This window comes from Chelonia mydas, chromosome 1, assembly GCF_015237465.2.
Source record: "Chelonia mydas isolate rCheMyd1 chromosome 1, rCheMyd1.pri.v2, whole genome shotgun sequence".
Taxonomy (NCBI): domain Eukaryota; kingdom Metazoa; phylum Chordata; order Testudines; family Cheloniidae; genus Chelonia; species Chelonia mydas.
Window position 1 is genome coordinate 337,295,575 of NC_057849.1, and position 19,445 is coordinate 337,315,019.

The 19,445-nt window shown below is 44.7% G+C and overlaps 1 protein-coding gene across 4 annotated transcripts in view; it reads left to right on the forward strand.

Annotated features, from left to right (window-relative positions):
- Positions 1–831: 831 nt before the first annotated feature.
- Positions 832–19,445, forward strand: part of PRKCQ (protein kinase C theta) — an 85,072-nt gene continuing 66,458 nt past the window's right edge. The window contains exons 1-3 of one of the 4 annotated variants that reach the window (XM_037889349.2): positions 832–1,160; positions 17,850–18,011; positions 18,103–18,254. The gene's annotated coding sequence lies outside the window, so the exon portion shown is untranslated. The remainder of the gene's footprint in view (positions 1,161–17,849; positions 18,012–18,102; positions 18,255–19,445) is intronic. The other 3 variants (XM_037889351.2, XM_037889350.2, XM_043520700.1) reach the window with 3 other exon arrangements.

Consider the following 19,445-nt stretch of genomic DNA (forward strand, 5'->3'; position numbering starts at 1 on the left):
AGAGTGATCAGGAAAGGTGAGCTATTACCAGCAGGTAATTGGACTGAACTGCTGAATTGGAATTAATTTGCAAACTGGACACAATTAATTTAGGCTTGAATAGAGATTGGGAGTGGATGTGTCATTACACAAAGTAAAACTATTTCCCCATGTTTATTCCCCCCCACTGTTCCTCACACGTTCTTGTCAGCTGCTGGAAATGGCCCACCTTGATTATCACTATAAAAGGTCTCGTCCCCCCGTCCCCCCCCGCCCTTTGCTGGTAATAGCTCACCTGATCACTCTCCTTACAGTGTGTATGGTAACACCCATTGTTTCATGTTCTGTGTGTATATAAATCTCCCCACTGTATTTTCCACTGAATGCCTCCGATGAAGTGAGCTGTAGCTCAAGAAAGCTTATGCTCAAATAAATGCGTTAGTCTCTAAGGTGCCACAAGTCCTCCTTTTCTTTTAGCTTAACAAAGGGACAGTTAAGGGCTGAGTTGATTATAGTCTATAAATATCTGCACGGGAAACAAATATTGAATAACTGGCTCTTCATTCTAGCGGAGATAGGGAGATCAGGAGCCAAGGGCTGGAAGTTGAAGCCAGGCAAATTCAAAGGTAAAGGGTACATTTTTAACAGTGACGGTAATTGAGCACAGGAACAATTTACCAAGGGTCCTGATGGAGTCTCCTCCACTGATTCCTTTTAAACCAAGACTGGCAGTTTCGCTGGAGGATCTGCTCTAGGAATTCCAGTGGGGAAGTTGCCTGTGCTCTGTGGGAAGTCCTAGAGGGTCACGACGTCCCCTGCTTTCTAGCCTCCTCCGGATCTGTGAATCTCTAGTCACACACTCAGCGCATGATGCTGCCAAGCGCAGGAAATCCACCGAGTGGGGACTCTGTCCCGGGGCTGGGAGGTTACTGAGTCTCCAGAGGCAGGGGTGGGGCGGGGGATTCCTTGCCCAGGGGGAGGAGGGGTCTGCGAGAGGGGCGGGGAGGTGAGGGGAGTCCCAGGGAGGCAGCCAGCCGGGCTGAAGCTCCCCACTCACTTCCCCCCGGCAGCGGAGGCGGTGGGTGGATGCAGCGGCTAGGGCAGGACGCGGAGCTCGGACGGGGGCAGCCGCTGGGATCGCTGAGCCCCGCTGCGGCCCCGCTCCAGGCGGCCGAGAACAGGTGGGGTCCGCGGCGCGTGGCGGGGCTTGGGGCGGGGGGTGTCCCGGGCTGGGGTGCGGAGCGCAGAGCGGCGGGAGATGCGGCGCGGGGGCTGGCGCTGAGCGGGGAGTGGCGATCTGTGTGTGTGTGTGTGTAATGGTGAGAGAGACCCACGGGCTGTGTAACTGTGAGTTACAAACGTGTGTATGTGTAGTGGGGAGAGACACGCAGGGAGGGGTGTGTGTGTGTGTGATTGTGAGAGATACACACTGGATGGGTGTGAGAGAGAGAAACACAGCGGGTGTAATTGTGAGTTACACCCATATGTGTGTGTAATGGTGAGAGGTACACACAGGGGTGTAACTGTGAGAGAGAGAGACACAGGGGTGTGTATATGTGCAATGGTCAGAGGTACACATGGGGAGGGTGTATGTGTGTAATTGTGAGAGATACACACAGGTGTGTGTAATGGTGAGAGATACACATGGGATGTAACTGTGAGAGAGAGACACAGGGGCGTAATGGTGAGAGATACACACGGGGTGTAACTGTGAGAGACACACACAGGGGTGTGTATAGTGCAATGGTCAGAGATACACATGGGGAGGGTGTGTGTGTGTGTGAGAGAGAGATAAACACAGGTGTGTGTAATTGTGAGAGATACACACACAGGCATGTGTAATTGTGTGAGAGACACACATGGGTGTGTGAGAGAGAGACACACAGGGATGTGTGTGGGTGTAAGGTCAGAGATACACCTGGGGTGTTGTGTGTGTTATAGTGAGAGATCCACACAGGCAGAGTGAGCGAGTTTGTGTAGGTGAGAGTGAATGTAATTGTGTGGAGGGGTCTCAGTGTGTTATTGTGAGAGAGGCATATCGAGGTGTGTGAGAGAGAAAGAGAATGTGTGTGATTGTCAAAGATGGCTGAAGGCGTGAGTGTGAACATCAGGGGAGAGTGGAAGCGTATGTATAACAGTAGGAGCGATTGTGTGTTTGTAAAAAGCGATGATGGGAGAGTGTGTCGGAAAACACATTTGTGTGGGAGGGAGCATATATGTGTGTTTGCAAGTGAGAGTGCAACACACGAGAAAGGGCATCCATTGTCATGACAGCGTGTTGAAGGGTGATGGTGTATGTATGTGACCATGTGTTGATATGTGAAAGTGTGCAGCTGTGGGTATAAGTGCCAGAACGTGTGTGTGTGTGTGTGACCGAGAGTGTTTGTGCCTGTAAAATGTGCATGAGAAAAGGAAGTCTGAAGTTCCAGGAGATTTTAGTGTCTGAATGAGCAGAAACTGAAAAAAAGAAAGTTTTGAGACGGTCTGGGTGGTTTTGTTGTCATTTTATTCAACTTGGGTGACATTAAACCTGCCATTTCTACCTTAATGTCTCTCTCATTTTGTTCTCATTTTAAAGCACCCTGCTCAAACTGAAACCCTACTCATATTTTTTTTTGAAAAGAGCTTAAATTAGTTTCAAGTCCTACATCTGAGGCTCCCCACAAGTTTCTGTGGTTTCACAATCACATTTTCCTGTCTTTAAAAATTGTTTTTCTCTCCCCTGATGCTGTATGAATACATAGAACAGGGGGAAATGACTGGCTGTACATGGGGAACAGAGAAAATGGCTATAAACAGAGTGTTCTGGAAGCTCCAAAGTAAACAAACTGGAACAAATAGAGAAAACACTTTCCCCCTTCTAACCTCTTTCATGTACAGTCATTTGAGGTGCCTCTTTGTGACAATGGCAGGCAACGGATTTTCAGGCAGAAAGTGGGGTTTTGAAGTTGACAGTATATCTCTTTAACGCTGTAAATCATTTTGGCATCCAGCATGTAAGGAGAGGCACTGCAGAATAATATGGTGATGGATTTGAAAGTGTATTTGAGAGGCCTACAGCAACTAATCAACTCCCGCCTGCAGGCTTACTATATGTAGTGAGCTGCATTTCCTTTCTCAGGGGTGGGATTTGAAAACTCAGGCTCTGTCCACTCAAGCATGTGACCTTGGTTATATTGTAACCTTAGAGTGTTGAATGCTAATGAAGTACAGTTAGACTCCTGGGCATAGTCAGATCCTTTTGGTCATTGCTTTTGGTTGGTAGATACAATACAGTTAACTTTTCAATGATACTTTCCTTCATTACAGAGCCTATTGACATGCTTTGCAGGGAGAGAGTTACATTCTTTTTCCACCAGTGAAATGCTCATTGCAGTAAAAATAACTTGACCAGCTGACAGCCACCCAACTGAGTCATGCTAATAAAAGAGTGTTTAGTAAGGTTACTAGGGCAGAAAGAGATAAAGTTTCACTGAATTGCTATTTTAAAAAAGAGAAATAGAAATGTTTGCAGTTCAGGGGGGGTGTATTTTGATTTCCATCTTGTTGAATTGCCAAACTTGGGTTCCTGTATTAGGATCATGACATTTCTTATTTCAGAAAAATCCTCTTAAGTTTCCACCAAAACAATGGTATGTTTTCTGTACAGTCCCTTTAACGGTGGAATGTGTCCTAAGATACCAATCAAGACACTAACAATAATTGATTGCTCAATGGAGTTGACCATCTAATCTGATAAATGTGAAGCAGACTTGTATTCACTACATATGATGGTAATTTGAATGGTCTCTTAAAACAGGAGGCTGCCCTAATAATCTCTTCTATGGGGTAAACTCTATTTCCCACTCTCAAGAGTACTTCCTTTCAAGGAAAGTCACCTATTCCCAAAGTTTTCTATGGTCCACACAAATTTAGTCTCCTCTATTCTGCTGTTGTGGAGAATATTTAAATCAGAAATAAAGAATCATGAAACTGCAGCTATGGAAAAAGTCATCAACACTAAAGAAAGGAATCTCCAGGATTTTAGCTTCCCACCATGAAACATTTAAGTTTTCCTCATTTTGGGTCTTTGTCATATATCACATCTGCACGTTGGCAGGTTAAAAGAGATATTTTCCACATTTCCCCTTATGAGAAAAGTAGGTTTTAACATGTGATGAGTGCTTTTTAATTTCTTCTCTTGTTGGTTGGATTTTGATCATAAAAAGCTATATTCCTGGCAGAGTATTATATGATGTTGTATTAACCATCCCCCATAATTTTATCTGCTTTTTTGCTGTTGGCTTTTTGTGTTAATTTTAATGGATTTAAGTTTGTATCAGTTTAAAAGCTCTGCTCCAGATTCTGCTGTTGTTTATATTTCTGCAAACCTGTTAAAGCAAGAATTTGTGAAAGCGGACTGCAGTTTTTTGTGTGGGTTTTGAAGATTGATTTTGAAAATCATAAAATAAAAAGAAATTAAACACATTTGTATGGAGATCTAAAAACTACACATGTGGATGTACTGCACAGTGCTAAGTACGACCTTGGTCCTACAATCACACACGAGTAACTTTCTGCCTGTTAACGTGAGGGACTTCTTGCCTTACAGTTACTCATGTGCATAAGGGTTTGCAGGATGGGGTCCTTGATTCAAATCAGGAAGTGGCCTGAGTTAAGCAGAAATCATGACCACTTATTTCAGTTCTAATGTATTGTTCTCCTGTGGCCTATACTCACATCCTGTCCAAAATGTCTGATTTCTGATCATAGGGCTTTTTGGAAAGCAAGTGATTATCTGTATTATTGTCAGTTTCTGTTAATTTTTGTAATTTTCCTGGCCTGTTGGAGATTTTCAATTTGACACAGATCATGCTGCATCCAGCAGCAGAGAAAAGGTTTATTAATTTTTTGGTACATTTAGAATGAGACCAGGTTGCTCTTGAAATTACACGCAGCTGTCCAAGCAGCGGATAACCTCTCCTGCTATAGGGTTGTCAGATATTAGAGCTATTGTTTTCAAGCAGCTGGTTAGTACAGAATTGTGCTGTCAAATTACTCGACTCTTTTGGTATCATATATATTAAAACATAGTCATGCATTTTGGCCCACATCCTGCTGCTTGCTCATCAGGGCACATGTGGCCTGAAAGGCTGCATACAGGAAGTGTTAAGGGTATGGAATACCTGTGGAGGGACAGGGTGAAGGGAATACCTATGTATACCATGCAGCTGTCATTTTTCTCCAGGGTAATTAGTCAGTGTGGCCCAGTGGGTAATACACTGGACTAGAACTCAGGAGATTTGGCTTCTAGTTCCACCTCTGTTACAAACCCACTGGGTTATGTTAGGCAAATGGCTTCTGTTTTCAGTGTCCTTGTCTGTAAACTGAAATTACTGATACCTTTTTTGTAAAGTGCTTTGAATCTACAGATGAATCTACCTAGCTAGGTAGTATTTTTATTATTTTCAGGAAGGGCTATTTCTAAGTCCTTTTTGACCATACAGGTGTTCAAATAAATGAATGCATGAATTTTTATTTTATTTTTACTTTATTTTGCAATGGGAAAAGTGTATCTTTTTTCCCCACTCTCCTTATGCTTAAGAACAACTGACCCCCTTTTCCTTCAAGCCTTCAGAACAAATCTACCATTGGAGAGAGCCCCCAAGCATGGAAAATTTCAGTCCAAGAGATGAAAGTTTCCAAAACTTAAGAGCAAACGACGAGGGGGTAAGAGGGGAAATTATTATGAATCCTTAATCATTGCAGCCTGCTCTATAATTAGCACAGAGGCTAACTGAGAATCAGGCCTAATAAGGCACCTTTTCACCACTCAAGGAGTGTAGTAAAGGGAGGGAGAAGGAGCCTTAATATTTCTACCTGCTTTAAGACACCTTAACACTGCTAAAGCATGGAGGAAGAATGGTCTAGTGGATAGCACACTGGCAATAGGATCAGTGGGTTCAATTTCCCCCTCAGTTTCAGACTTCCTGTGTGGTCTTAAACAAGTCATTCAGTCATCCTCTAGCTGCAAGATAGGGATGATATTTCCATAGCTCACAGGAAAGCTATGAATGTTTGTAAGGGGCTTGGATACTTTGATGAAGGAAAGAAGGCCAAATGAGCCTTCTGGTTTCAAACAGTCTTCGGAAACCTGAGAATTAAGGCCATCACTTTTATGAAGGAGTCTCAATGGGTGGCTGTATAAAACCCAGAGAGAGAGAGAGAGAGAGGTTCCCAGGGTTGTGAGGCACCTCACGACCACCTGCCCTTGTGAAGGGGTCATGTCTATGCCTGCCGTGGATCAGCTCCCTAAAACCAACTGCTTTTGGCAGCACAAGCACTGGCTTCCCTGCCTCCGCAGGCCTCGCTCTCTCTGGGCAGGTATTGAGAGGCAGACACCAATCCCCTCGGAGCATTGCCTGCAGCATCCAGCCCCCTTTCCACTGAACACTCACAGAATTACCCAGCCTGTTGTTCCCAAAAGAATAGCACACACTAGCCTGTTGTTCCCTAGCTCGTAAGATTCAACTCAGGATCATCACTTTGCTTAACACCACAGCACTGAGGTAGGTTTGTAGTGAAAACAAGAATAAGTTTATTATCAAAGAACAGCGATTCAAGTGAAAGTGGATAAGAATATCGGAAACAAATGGTTACATATAAAATGAAAACATAACACCCTTTCTAAAGACTCCATTTAACTAACAGGTTAACATCCTGTCTAAAGAAGTCTATCGCTTCCAAAGTTTTCTTCAGTGTGTTCGACCAAGCCTGATTGAGACCCCTTTTTCATGAAGCAAAACTGCTGTCCTTTTAGTCCGTCAGTCAAGGGTGCCCATGTGTCTTCTCTGCCCCCCAGATATAGTCAAGCAACCATTTGATGTGCATCTGCAGACAGGGTTCCCTCGCCTCTGCTGTGCTACTCTTCCTGAGAGAGGGCAGGTCTACACTAATGCTTATTTTGATATAACTTATGACATAAGTTACACCAACCTAAGTGCCGGTGTGGACAACGCTGTGTCGGTGGGAGATGTTCTCCCGCTGACATAGCTACTGCCACTCAGGGAGGTGGAGTAATTATGCCGCTGTAATGTTTCTAGGGTAGACTAGCCATTAGAGTCTTTCCACAATCTTTCATTTGCCTTCAATTCAGACTGGTGATGGGAAATCCATCGTGAACGAGACAATACTCAATTTACATGTAAATATGTAGGTAGAGCGAGATCTCTTGTCTGACAAGAAACCTGTTTTTTTACCTTTGCCAGTGACCTGTGCCTTGAGACAGACTTTAAGAACGTATTTTCAGTGTATATACATAACTCCTTAAATAGTTTATGTACATACATTTCACAGTGTGATGCCGGCTTTTATTTGAGACCTTACATGCCATTCTTTGGTACATATCCGACCCAAGAGATCCCTGCACTGCCCATTGCACTCCCTTGCCAGTTGACATTAAGAGGCTCTTGGGTCACAGTCGGTCATAATACAGTGAGGTTAGAGACTGGATAAGTATATTGTGAATGGATGCTCTGGTATTGAGGACCATCTAAGTACCTACATAGATGGTATATCTTCTTTGTGCTGAAAGGTAAAAGATCACCCATAGCCTAGATATTCCATTCCAGAGCAAACAAACATGGAGGTTCAGAAAAATGTGCTTTTTCAGGCCATGAAGTTCAGTTCTTTCCATGTTTGTGTTATAGCACCAGGCACTGTCTGTGAAGAAAAATAAACCAAGTCCAGTCGACATAAGCCTCTCAGCCAGTAACCCTATATGGCATTTGATTATTTTGATCATTTCTGCATCATTATCAGCATGCATGTTAGCTCAGAGTGCATATGTAATGTTGTACTTCTCCAACATGGGGAGCCGGGGCAGTTTAATGTGTGTATGTACAGATCACAGCACCTTCATTGAATTGCTGATGCCTGCTAAGTACACTTGGGGTTTTTAAGGGTCAGGTAATAAAGTAGTCTGATGATTTATGGGGAAATACAAACCAGCTAAGAAACTTGCCCAAAGCTTAGGCCAGATCCTAAGATCCTTTCTCAGATTTTACTCACTCCTTATTCAAGTGTAACACCGACAGACCCTGGTCACCGGGGGGCGGGATCGAACCAGGGATCTCTGGAGCTTAGTGCATGAGCCTCTATCGCATGAGCTAAAAGCCAACTGGCTCCTAGCTAAGGCTGTAGAGCAAACTCATTTAACTCACTGACAGAACAAGGAGTAATGATCTCAAGTTGCAGTGGGGGAGGTTTAGGTTGGATATTAGGAAAAACTTTTTCACTAGGAAGGTGGTGAAGCACTGGAATGGGTTACCTAGGGAGGTGGTGGAATCTCCTTCCTTTGAGGTTTTTACGGTCAGGCTTGACAAAGCCCTGGCTGGGATGATTTAGTTGGGGTTGGTCCTGCTTTGAGCACGGGGTTGGACTAGATGACCTCCTGAAGTCCCCTCCAACACTGATATTCTATGATTCTAACTCTCTCTAAGTGGTCTCGGTGCCACTGGATGGGACAGAACACCACACCCAGGAGGTGTGTGGATTACACAAGCAAACCTCCAGCGGTTTCCTCCCTGAATAATGACCACAGGATTTAGCCCCTTTATTAATTATAATCATATATCACTACCTATCCACAGTGCAGCTCTTTCTAATGTCAAATCATGGTCCCACTGAAGTCTCCCAGATTCTATGCTCAGATACTACAGTGATGAGCACAGTATAAGAACCTGCGTAGAACAGGATAGAATATTAAACCTCCCACCGATTCAATGGGAACAGGCTTTGGCTCACGGAGAATTGCACATGTGGGTGGATCATGTAACCTTTACTCAGCTGCGCATGTAGATTTAAGGCCCAGTGGGCCTGATTCTGGTCTCAGAATGACTCATTGGCTTTGGTGGAGTTGCTCCTAAGATGCGAGTTGCCTTACCGCATTAGCACTGACTCCCCACTTGGTAAGGCAACTCCCATCTTTTCATATATATACTGCTTACTGTATTTTTCACTCCATGTATCTGATGAAGTGGGTTTTAGCCCACGAAAGCTTATGCCCAGATAAATGTGTTAGTCTCTAAGGTGCCACAAGGACTGCTCATTGTTTTTGCTGATACAGACTAACACGGCTACCCCTCTGAAACTTGGTGTTTATGAATCTGATCTCACTGAAATAAATAGGTGCCTTTCACTGTCTTCAATAGGCTTTAGATCAGGCTCCGTAGCCTTTCAAAATTTGTAGATGATTATCATGTCCTCATCTTATTCACCACCTTACCAAGTGATACATAAGTTAATTCATTTGGGCCCTGATAATGGAAAGCACTCAGGAATATGCTTAAGTTATCCCCACTAAGGAAAGCATTTCGGCACATGCTTAACTCCTATTGAAATTACTAGAGCTCCGGCTGGATGCATTGCAAGATCTGATCCTACCTCTGTATGTTTGACATGACTATGACTTTCATCTAAAAAATAATGACTTTTAGGGTTTTTTTCATAGCAACGTATGACCTCTGTGACCTACAGAGCAAACCTCTTCTGGGATTTTTTACAAGTTTGACTCAATATATTCTGCTCACAGGAGTGAGGCACCATTGCTTTACTATAAACGTGTATTTCTTTGTCATGACCAACAATCAACTTTAAAGCCCAGGTGAAGTGTAGAGCCAGAAGAGAAGGCAATGCAACCCTGAAGCTAGTCACGCTTTCTGAGTGCCTGAGTGCATCACGATCACCTGTGCAATTACCATCAGGGGTTCTAGTGAGTAACCACAGAGGCTATTTGGACAATTCATTGTACAGTAAGAATGGGATCATACTATACAAGTAAAGTAAGTTACTATACAAGTATACTATACACACTATACAAGTAAGTAAAGTAAGGCGAAATTCACCCCGTGATGAATACTGAAGATCCTGGACAAGGCCCTTCATGTCACAAAAGTCCTGAGATATGTTGTGTAGGGGTGGGATGGATGTTCCCTACATAGGCCAACATAGAGGGAAGTGCAGGAAGAAGGCCAGAAGATAAGCCACTCATGTGTGACAGCCTGGATCCGGTGCCTCCAAGGGACACAGAAGGGCAGTGGAAGCAGTTCTAGCCCATGGACTGACAGAGCCACGCAGTGACCTCCCTGTGAGTTGGCAGTAGGTCATAGCTGCTTGATCTTTGCTTAATTCTTCACACAGGATAAAACTCACCTGCGGAAAGCTCACACTTTTAGGAGGGAATGTGAGAAAGTGCCTAATTCTCGCCATCCTGGACTGAATGTAATACCCTAGAAGTTAATGTTATATTGGATCCTCTCATCCAGTCTGTATCCCACCATACTCAGTTCAGGTCACAGAGGAAAATAAGGGCAGAAGGAGAGAGAGAGACATTCGTGGGTATGGATAAAGGAGAAGAGATATCTCTTCAGCTGAGATGAGCTGGAAAATGGGCAAAGCAGAGAGCTACAGGGAGGTTGTTCAGAAGGATCTGCCATGATCAGATGTGAGACTCTGCTAGGGGAAAGAAAGGAGGCCAGTGTTAACTAGACAGTGAGCTGTGAATTGGGCTACAAAATGGTTTCATAAACAAAGAATGCCATTTTTAACTGGAGCCTGGAATGAGTGGGGAACCGATGGAGTTGTTGGTGGATGGGATTGATGGGTTAGGAATGTAAGAAAGCAGACAGAATTCTAGAGTCTGGAGAGCTTGGGAGCTGGAAAGACAGAGAGAAGGGCGTTGCAATAGTAACAACAAGAGGAGATGCAGATACAGGGCAGGACCTCAACGTCATGGCAGTGATGCCGCCAGGAAACTTTGTGGAGGTGATTTGTAGATATAGGAGGAGAGCTCAAAGTCAAGGCTATGGGCAATAGAGACCTATGGGAGACCTTAGCTGAGGATGGAGATAGAAGGTGTGGAGTTGTGCAAAAGGATGCTCCTCTGGCCCAAGAGAAATGCGTCTGCCTTTAAGATAATTAGCTGAAGGGAGTAAAGATGAAACCACAGGGTACCTGGTCAAGTGAAAGTGGACAAGGATGAATGACTAAAGGTACCAAATGATAGTATAATTGAGTCTCAGCAATGCAAAAGTGTTCTGTAATACTGGGCTAGATGCTCAGCTGGTTCAAGGACTCTTGTACAGAGGATGCAGGTTTCCTGGAAAGTCTAGGGGTGGGGAGAGCGTGGAACATGACAGTCTTAGGGGATGTTCTTGAGGTGACCCTGTGTTCTGTCAGTCTGCCTTCAATTTGATCAGCTAGCTGGCTGGCAGCACCTTGAGGTGTCCACTCTGCAGGGGCATTACAAAAACTGGGACAAAACACTGGGGGCAGGTCCTGAAAACAGGGACATTCCCAGACTAAAACAGGGCCTAACATTAGGCTCCTTAATCTTAGTTTAGGCTCCTAAATAAGCATACTTGAGTACTAAAATATGGATTTCAGTTCCTCTGTGTGATAATCTTGGTCCCACTTTTCAGGAATACGTGGTCACCCTAAGCATGTCCATTATCTAACTACTGTGCCTGATTTATGGGAGAGATCAGGGAGCTAGAGGTCCATATTTCTGTCCAGAATTAAGTGTGGATTCAAAACTGGGCCTGCAAAATGGAGGATTTTTAAACATCAAGCCCATCTTATTTTTTTTCCCCCCTCTTGCATTTTCTTTTGCTTTTGATTGAGAGTGAAAAAAAAAAATACAGAAGCCGATGTGGGCAGGAAGTGCTATGAAATAGATGCCACTCTGACTTAAGGTGGTTAGATATTGGTTGAGGCAAAACTCCAGCTGTGTCATTTTTTTTAAAAGTAAACACAGCAGGAAGTCTGTTAACCAATACCAAAATGTTATAGAAATACAGGAACCACCAGGCTAACGAACAAGACAACAAAAGAATGAAAGGTACCACAGTTGTATCTCAGTGTAAGAGATTTCCCTCATCACTATATGGAATGCAACTGCTGTTAAAAAGCTATCTGAAAAGATCCACCATCGGGTCAAATTTTCTTAGAAGAAAACTGACCATGAGAAATATTTCCATGAAATAAAAAAAGATCCAGTGGAAATAGTTGTTTTTAGACAATTAAACATACCCCTGTGGTTTTTGCCACCCAGATGTTGCAGTACTGGGCTAATACAGGAAGTGAAATTAACTAGAAACAAAAGCAAAACTGACCAGTCAATTTTCCTTATGCATAGCTGAGAAAAAGGCAAAAAATAAACAAGCAGCAGAAATAGAGGAAAGTAAATCTAGTGTTTGTACATTTTTCTGATTGAATAGGTAAGGATGTGTTTGTGTGTAGTGCATCAGAGGTGGCAGTGCGTGGAATGATGGCTAAAGAAATGGTTATACACTTGCTTAGTAGACAGGGAATTCGGCAAGGTTTTAGTCACTGAATATCTTTGCAATTCCCCTATTGGTGTTCCTGGTTTGCCTCTCCCTGGTGTCTGCAGAAGTAGCAGAGGATTCAGACCAGCCCGTAAAAATTATTGGTCTCCAAAGGCAGATTAACTGCTAGAGATATTCCCATTGCATATTAGGGAACAAGGCAAGTATCCAGCATCTGGGAAAGATCCCTTTTGCATGGAATAATCCTTATCTCGCTGGAAGTCCATCTCTTGAGGATGAAGAGCATTAATCCTTCCCTTAACATTTCAGTGTCTTTTTAAGGCTCCCAAACACCATTAGACATGTCTCCAGCTGTCCATTGTTCAGCCCCTGAGATCTGTCTCTCCTCCACCTGTAGTGTGGGCTGAAGCCACGGGTCAGGTCCTCAACTGCAGTATCTGCCTACTTACATTAACGTCACTGGAACTAATTTAACCCAGCTGGGGATTTGGCTCAGTCTAGGTGCTGTGTCTTTTCTTCTTCACACAACAAACATAAGATGAATGTAATATACAGGAGGTCACATTGGGTGATCTAACAAACATTTCTGGCCTCTGTGACATCACATGAGCATGGGGGAGTCCAAATAACCCTGTGTACTAGCCTTATAAAGCATGCAAGGCCTAGCTACGTTCATACCCTGCAGCTCTGGCAGATCTCTAAACATAGAACACAGGGAGCATCACTAGATGATCCACAAACCATTTAAAGGGAAATTACCCATCTCCTGAATGCTGCAATGGGCTACTCTGAACCCTGTACCATCTTTTCCACATGGCAGAAGCATTCAGTGCATTTTCTGGCTGAATTGTATACAGATCAGTGGGGGTGTTTGCCTGGTGCTGGGTTAGGAATCCTCGAGGCGTGGAAATCAAATTTGATTGTAAAGTTCTTGGAGGTCTTCACCGCATAGAGTCTCAGTCCGTAACATTCCCAGAAGTGACAACTCCCCTCCACTCCCTCTCACTCCTCCTCCGCACCCTCTAAGCCACTGGCTGCAAATTCAGTGGCTGGCTGTGGAGAAAAGGGAAATTAAATAGCTATTCCAATTCCCTTTCCAGCCCTCCTCCCACTGCCCAAGGCAGTCTGAAAAAGGGAATGTCTCACCCAAAATGCTTTCAGATGTTCTCTTATTAAAAATATTGTTTTTAGCTCTTTTGCAGTACCAGTCAATGAATACCCCTAAAATGAAAATGACAGAAGGGAATTATTTACATATGTCAGACAGTAATTCCTAACATGTTCTCTACTGAATTTCAGGACAGAGAGAGAGAAAATTTGACCCTGATCCTGCAAGGATTTATGCACATGCTCACAAGCATCGACTTCTCAAAGTGCCGGGGTGTGCTCGGCCCCCCGGCTCTGGCCCAGGCCTTGCCCCTACTCCACCCTTTCCCCCAAGGCCCCACCCCTGCTCCGCCTCTTCCTGCCCAGTTCTGCCCCCTTCCCTGAGCACGCCACGCCCTTGCGCCTTGCCCCTCCCTCCCAGCGTCCCTGCGCACCGCGAAATAGCTGATTGTGGTGGGCGGGAGGCACTGATCGGCAGGACCCGCCGGTGGGTGGGAGGCACTGGGGGGTAGGAGGGAGCTGATGGGGGGCTGTCGGTGGGTGCTCATCACCCAGCATTTTCCGCCTGTGGGTGCTCCAGCCCTGGAGCACACACGGAGCCCGTGTCTGTGCTCATGTGGTCATCTTTATTCACCGGAAGGAATCCTGTTGAACTCCGTTTGGGAGCTCAGAAGTCACAGGACTACTCCTGGTGTGTAAAGTTACGCATGTGTCCAAGTGTCTTTCAGCTGGGAAGCATCCCTTTGTGGGTTACATTTTTCACCTACAATACCGGCTCCTCTATCTGTTTGTGGTCACAGATTAGAAAGCTGAAGGCACAAATACTCAGATTTTTGCAGCTGTAGTTTCAGGGCTGGCCTTACCATGAGGCAAACTGAGGCGGCCGCCTCAGGTGCCAGACTGCGGTGGAGGGGCGCCACTAGGACCCAGAGTTTCAAAGTTTTGGCCCAAGCGAGGAGGCAGGGGGGTGTCATTTGAGCTCCCCGCCTCAGGTGCCAAAATGTGGTGGGCCGGTCCTGTGTAGTTTTGCCAGCAAAAGGGAGATAATTTATGCCATATCAATATGGCTGGAAATATATCCCGTCCGCTCCACACACTGTGAGTTTTGCTCCTGAAAAAAGAGCTGAAAAATGGGGTAATAGCACTGCCCTAGTTCACCAGGGTGCTGAGAGGATACATTTGTTAAAGGCTTTGAGGTGCTCAGATAGCCTGTTGATAGGCGCCATATAAGTGTCTTAGTTACATAGTCTTACTATGAGACCTGGGTTTAATTCCCAACTCCACCACAGACTTCCTGTGTAATGTTGGGTGAGTCACTGAATCCCTTTGTGCTTAGTTCCCCATCTGTGAAATGGAGACTATGGTGCTTCCTTACCTCTGTCTTCCTTGTTAGCTTAGAGGGTAAGCTCTTCAGGGGCAGGAGCTGCATCTTAATGTCGCAACGGGGGCCATTAGGTGCAACTGTCATCTACTGCTCTCTTGCACCATGCCACGATATCTGCCAGAGGTCCAGTCCCATCCAGCTTCACACTTTCTGAGTGGTTAATAAAGAAGTGTTTTTATATAGGGCATTTAGCTACAGAAAATAGGAGGATGTTAGAAGTTGGATATGAAGCAAAGGATTAGATCATCCAGCCCTCCCCTGTGCCAGGACTGGGTGTGTACTATATGCCCTCTGCTTTCATCAAGTAATCAGGTGCCTGCTCTCTGTCTCCCCCCAGACACTTCTGTGGGGACTTCACACATTTCTGTGGTCTTACTGGGGAGAAAAAGTGAGCCTGTAGTTATTGTTCTTTGTAAAAAAATGGAATAGAAAGTTAGTGCACACAACACAAAAGACTCACGCAGATCCCTGATGAACCCTCCCCCAGATACGATCTGTTTCCTTCAGCTGCAAAGGGCCCACATGGCCGTGTAAAATATCCTCTCTCCTTTGCTGATGACTGCTTGATTGCCGTGACATTTCAATGATCGGCTTATGGGAAGTTCCCTGCATATTCCCAATCCAGGGCTCCAATTCTTTATAACTAATATATGGTAAGAATCCCTAAAATTGATTTTCAATAGAATATAGTGACATGCTGTTGAGGTTAGTTACTGTGCAGTCAACCAGGGCTACAATAAATGCTATTTTCCATTGGAACGGAAGGTTTTCAACTCTCCAGTGGAATACAGACCTCGTTCCTAATGCTGATGGTGTATGAGGGGTGGGCCCTAAGTCTGGTACTGATTTGAGATCTTATAACTCTTCAAAACGGATTTTTTTAAAAACTTTGACCTTTGCTGTCAACATGATGGGCCATGTTCATTGCTAAAGTAACTGCATCACTTCAGTGGATTACACTAGTGATGAATTTAGCCCAATACTTTTCACCTAAGTGAAGTTTTTCTAAATATTTGAGAAAATGATTTAGTTGCATTTGGGGTATTTTTGTGCCAAGAAGATATAGAACAATATTTAGACTGCTTTGTTGATTTTCATGCTCAAAGATTTCCAAAGTACTATATTATACTTTTTAATCATAAGAACAGCCATACTGGGTCAGACCAAAGGTCCATCTAGCCCAGTATCCTGTCATCTGACAGTGGCCAGTGCCTGGTGCTTCAGAGGGAATGAACAGAACAGGTAATCATCAAATGAGCCATCCCCTGCCATCATGCAGTGACTGTAAGCCAGTGCTGCTCAGCATGGGGTCATTGATCACGGCCCTTCCTGAGGGTCCACAGAGTGGATTGTTTTGAGAGCCAAACAGTTGGGAATTAGGGTGTTGGGACATGTATCCATTAAGGGATCTTTCTCTTGCCAGGTCATTAGCAGAATGAAAAAAAATGGAGAACTGATGGTACAAACAAATGCAAAGCGGAACCAAACTCCTACTGTGCTATTTATACAACAGACTCATCTCCTCACTCCAAGTGGGTAACCTCTAAGGAGATGGGTTTCTACTTACTTCATATTTCAACAGGCATGAGCAGAAGATTGCAGACATTTTGAGTGCCAGCCCCAGGCTGTCTTCAGGGTCCTGTTAGCTTGCCCTGGTGCCCATTACTTGGCACAGGCATTTATATTTAAATCTTGCTGCCAGAATTCTTCAAGTTAGTTTTTTCCCCTCCCAGTTTAGCTAGGCCTCTTATTTCACGGGGGTAGGAAATGTTCAAATAGTTGAAGACAAAGAAAGAAGAACAATGCATTTGTTTCTTGTGGTGAGACTGCTGTCTATTTGAATTGGGTTTTTCCCTCAATCCAGGCTAAGTCACTCCTCTTCGTGATGCCCCATCTTCTTTAATATCATGGACCCCTCTCCTAATAAGTAACTTTGGAGGGGGTTGCTACTCACCAGGTTCTTGGTGCTGCGCCATATCTGTTCCCATCCTGTTTGTTGCCATGCAAACCTATCCAAGCCTGAGTCGATAATGGGGATGCCTCACCAGCTTCCCTCAAGGACCTATCTTTCTAATACTGATGTATCTCCAAGCTGCTGAAGCAAACTCCAGAGATATATCACCCAAGACCTGAGGAGATGGATGATGCTAATTCCCTGTATTATTCTGCAGTACAGAAACTAATTTCAGATACTCCAGCCTGTGATTTTACCCTCCCCAGCGATTCCTGTGAAAGCTACAAATCACAGATGCTTCCGAAAATACTTTCTCCCACTTGCGGGCAACATCACACACTGAGATCTTATAGAGAAGCATGTGGGTAGTCTTTTGAAGTGACCCTAGGAGCTTTCAGATTTTCACCTGGCACAGTCTGACCATCATCGGTGCACTGCCTGGTGTCTTATGAAGAGCTTATGGTGCTTCCTTTCTCTGAGGCCTGAGGCCTCTCTCAAGATATCCAAAGGCTTTCCACTGTATTAAACATAGTACCTAAGTGCCTGTGTAACACACACACCTTCTGGGTGTGGTGTTCTGTCCCATCTAGTGGCACCAAGACCACTTAGAGAGAGAGATTAATGAGTTTGCTCCATAGCCTTAGCTAACAGACAGTTGGCTATTAGCTCACACTGTAGATGGTCATGCACTGAGGTCCCTGGTTCAATCCTGCCTGCTGATGACTGGGGACTGTTGGGCGTTACACCTACATGATTCCTCATAGAGTTCAATCTGTGTCTCAGGCAGATTAGCAGCTACACAGCTGCAGATCCCAGGGCACTTTAGCTAAAACTGGGAGGAGAACCTTCACACAAACACCGAGCTTGTGGATTGTCCCTACACTTGTGAGACTTATCTGAGGAAATCCCTTGACGAACCCCTTAAAGATCTAGCAGCGAATAAACCACCCTTTTGCCTGTGCCAGAAAAGAGCAGACTTCACAGGTGCTAAGCCGTGAGTCTTAAGTGCCTTTGAAAAATCAGGCCCGGAGCGTTTGCCCCAAATCTTGTTTCAATCCCAGTCCTAATTTTAGATGTTTGTCTTCATGTTCCAAACCAGGAAGAAGAGGGTCTTACCATATTGAGATGGCAAGAGGATCTGCCAGAGACTAGGGTTGTGAGGCACAGTCATGCACTTACAGAGACTCCTTCTGACTGTTGCAGTCACCCACTACTTCTGCACAGCGTGGGGGGATGGAATCTCGCCTCTCCAAATTGCCTGGTAAGACGGTCGCCATTCGGGCAAGTGGCTGTGACACGGTTTTGCTCCAGCTCCCCCAATTCATTCTCCTTTCTCCCATCTCCTTAAACAGAGAGCCCCGAGTTTTAAAGGCAGCCCCGCCACAGGAGCACTGACAATGAGAGACAGCAGTCACAGTGCTCCATGTTTTCTGCAGATGTGATGAAAAGGAAAACCCATCGAGTTAGAGACTGACCTTGTCTATCAGTAAAATTCCATTTACAGGTAAGAAAAATGTCTTTATTTACCCTATCCTCCTTCATGACCTTTGAGGTCAGTAGGGTTGTTTTCGCTGTCAGTCTGTGGGAGCACTGGTGGGTGGGTGATCTCAGCTGTCAGTTCTGGACTGTGGGATTTATTTCCACTCATAGTCCATGAAAGGCCAGGTTTCGCCTTGAGAGCACAGGGCAACCTGTTGATTGATGCTGCAACTAAGCAGTTCAAAAGGCAGCAGGAGGTTACAGGCCAGGTTTGCCATTTGTGGACCGTGCATATGTGTCAATTCTGTTTATTTTAGGCTTTTGTACTGCTGCCCGTGACCATATCTGAGCACTTTCTGTGCAAAAATAGATTAGCAATACCAAAGTCCCTAGTGAATTTCATACAGTCTCTGGCACTTCTTACATTTCAGCTTATCAGATGCTCTGCTCGGGAGAGGGTGCTTTTGTGTATAAGTGAGATGTGGTGGTGGTTCTTGTGAATGTTGTTCTGATTAGGGTGGGAAAACCTTTATCACATGAAAAAGATTTTTCAGTGTTTTCTAAAATTGGTCAGACTGTGGATTCAGCTAATCTCTTGTAGAAGTTCAGATGCCCTTAACTGGGAATGCTTTGCCTCCAGCTCTGACACGCTTATTACTGGGCATTGTGACCTTCATTATCCCAGAGAATCACACTGTTTTAGGCAGTTCATAGATGGAAATTCACTGTCTTATGTCGGTAGGACCTGAGCCAATAAAGGCTGTGACAATTAGATGTAAAGTCTTAAAACTGGCAGCTGAAGTGGACTGGGAGATATTGGAGGGGCCAGACCAGAGTCGTGAGCTTTTACTCTTTGTATGGGACCTAGATATTACTATGATGGGCACCCAATAATCTGTAAATAAAGAGTTATTCTGTTGACATGATTATCACTTTGCTGTATCTTTTCACTGCAAGCTGTAGAAGAGCTGCAATAGGAGAACAAATAAGTTGCTCTTCAGCTGTACGGTATTTCACAGTGGCTTAATGTATCTTAGGTCACATCTACACAACTTAACTTAAATCAGCATACAGCTGCCTCAGTAATTACATTGCTTGTGCGTGTCTACACTTGGCTCCTTGTGTCAGTGCGCATCCTCACCAGGAGCACTGGTATTGATTGTACTGTCAGTGTGGGGCACTGTGGGATGGCTCCTGAAAGCCAGTAACAGTTGAC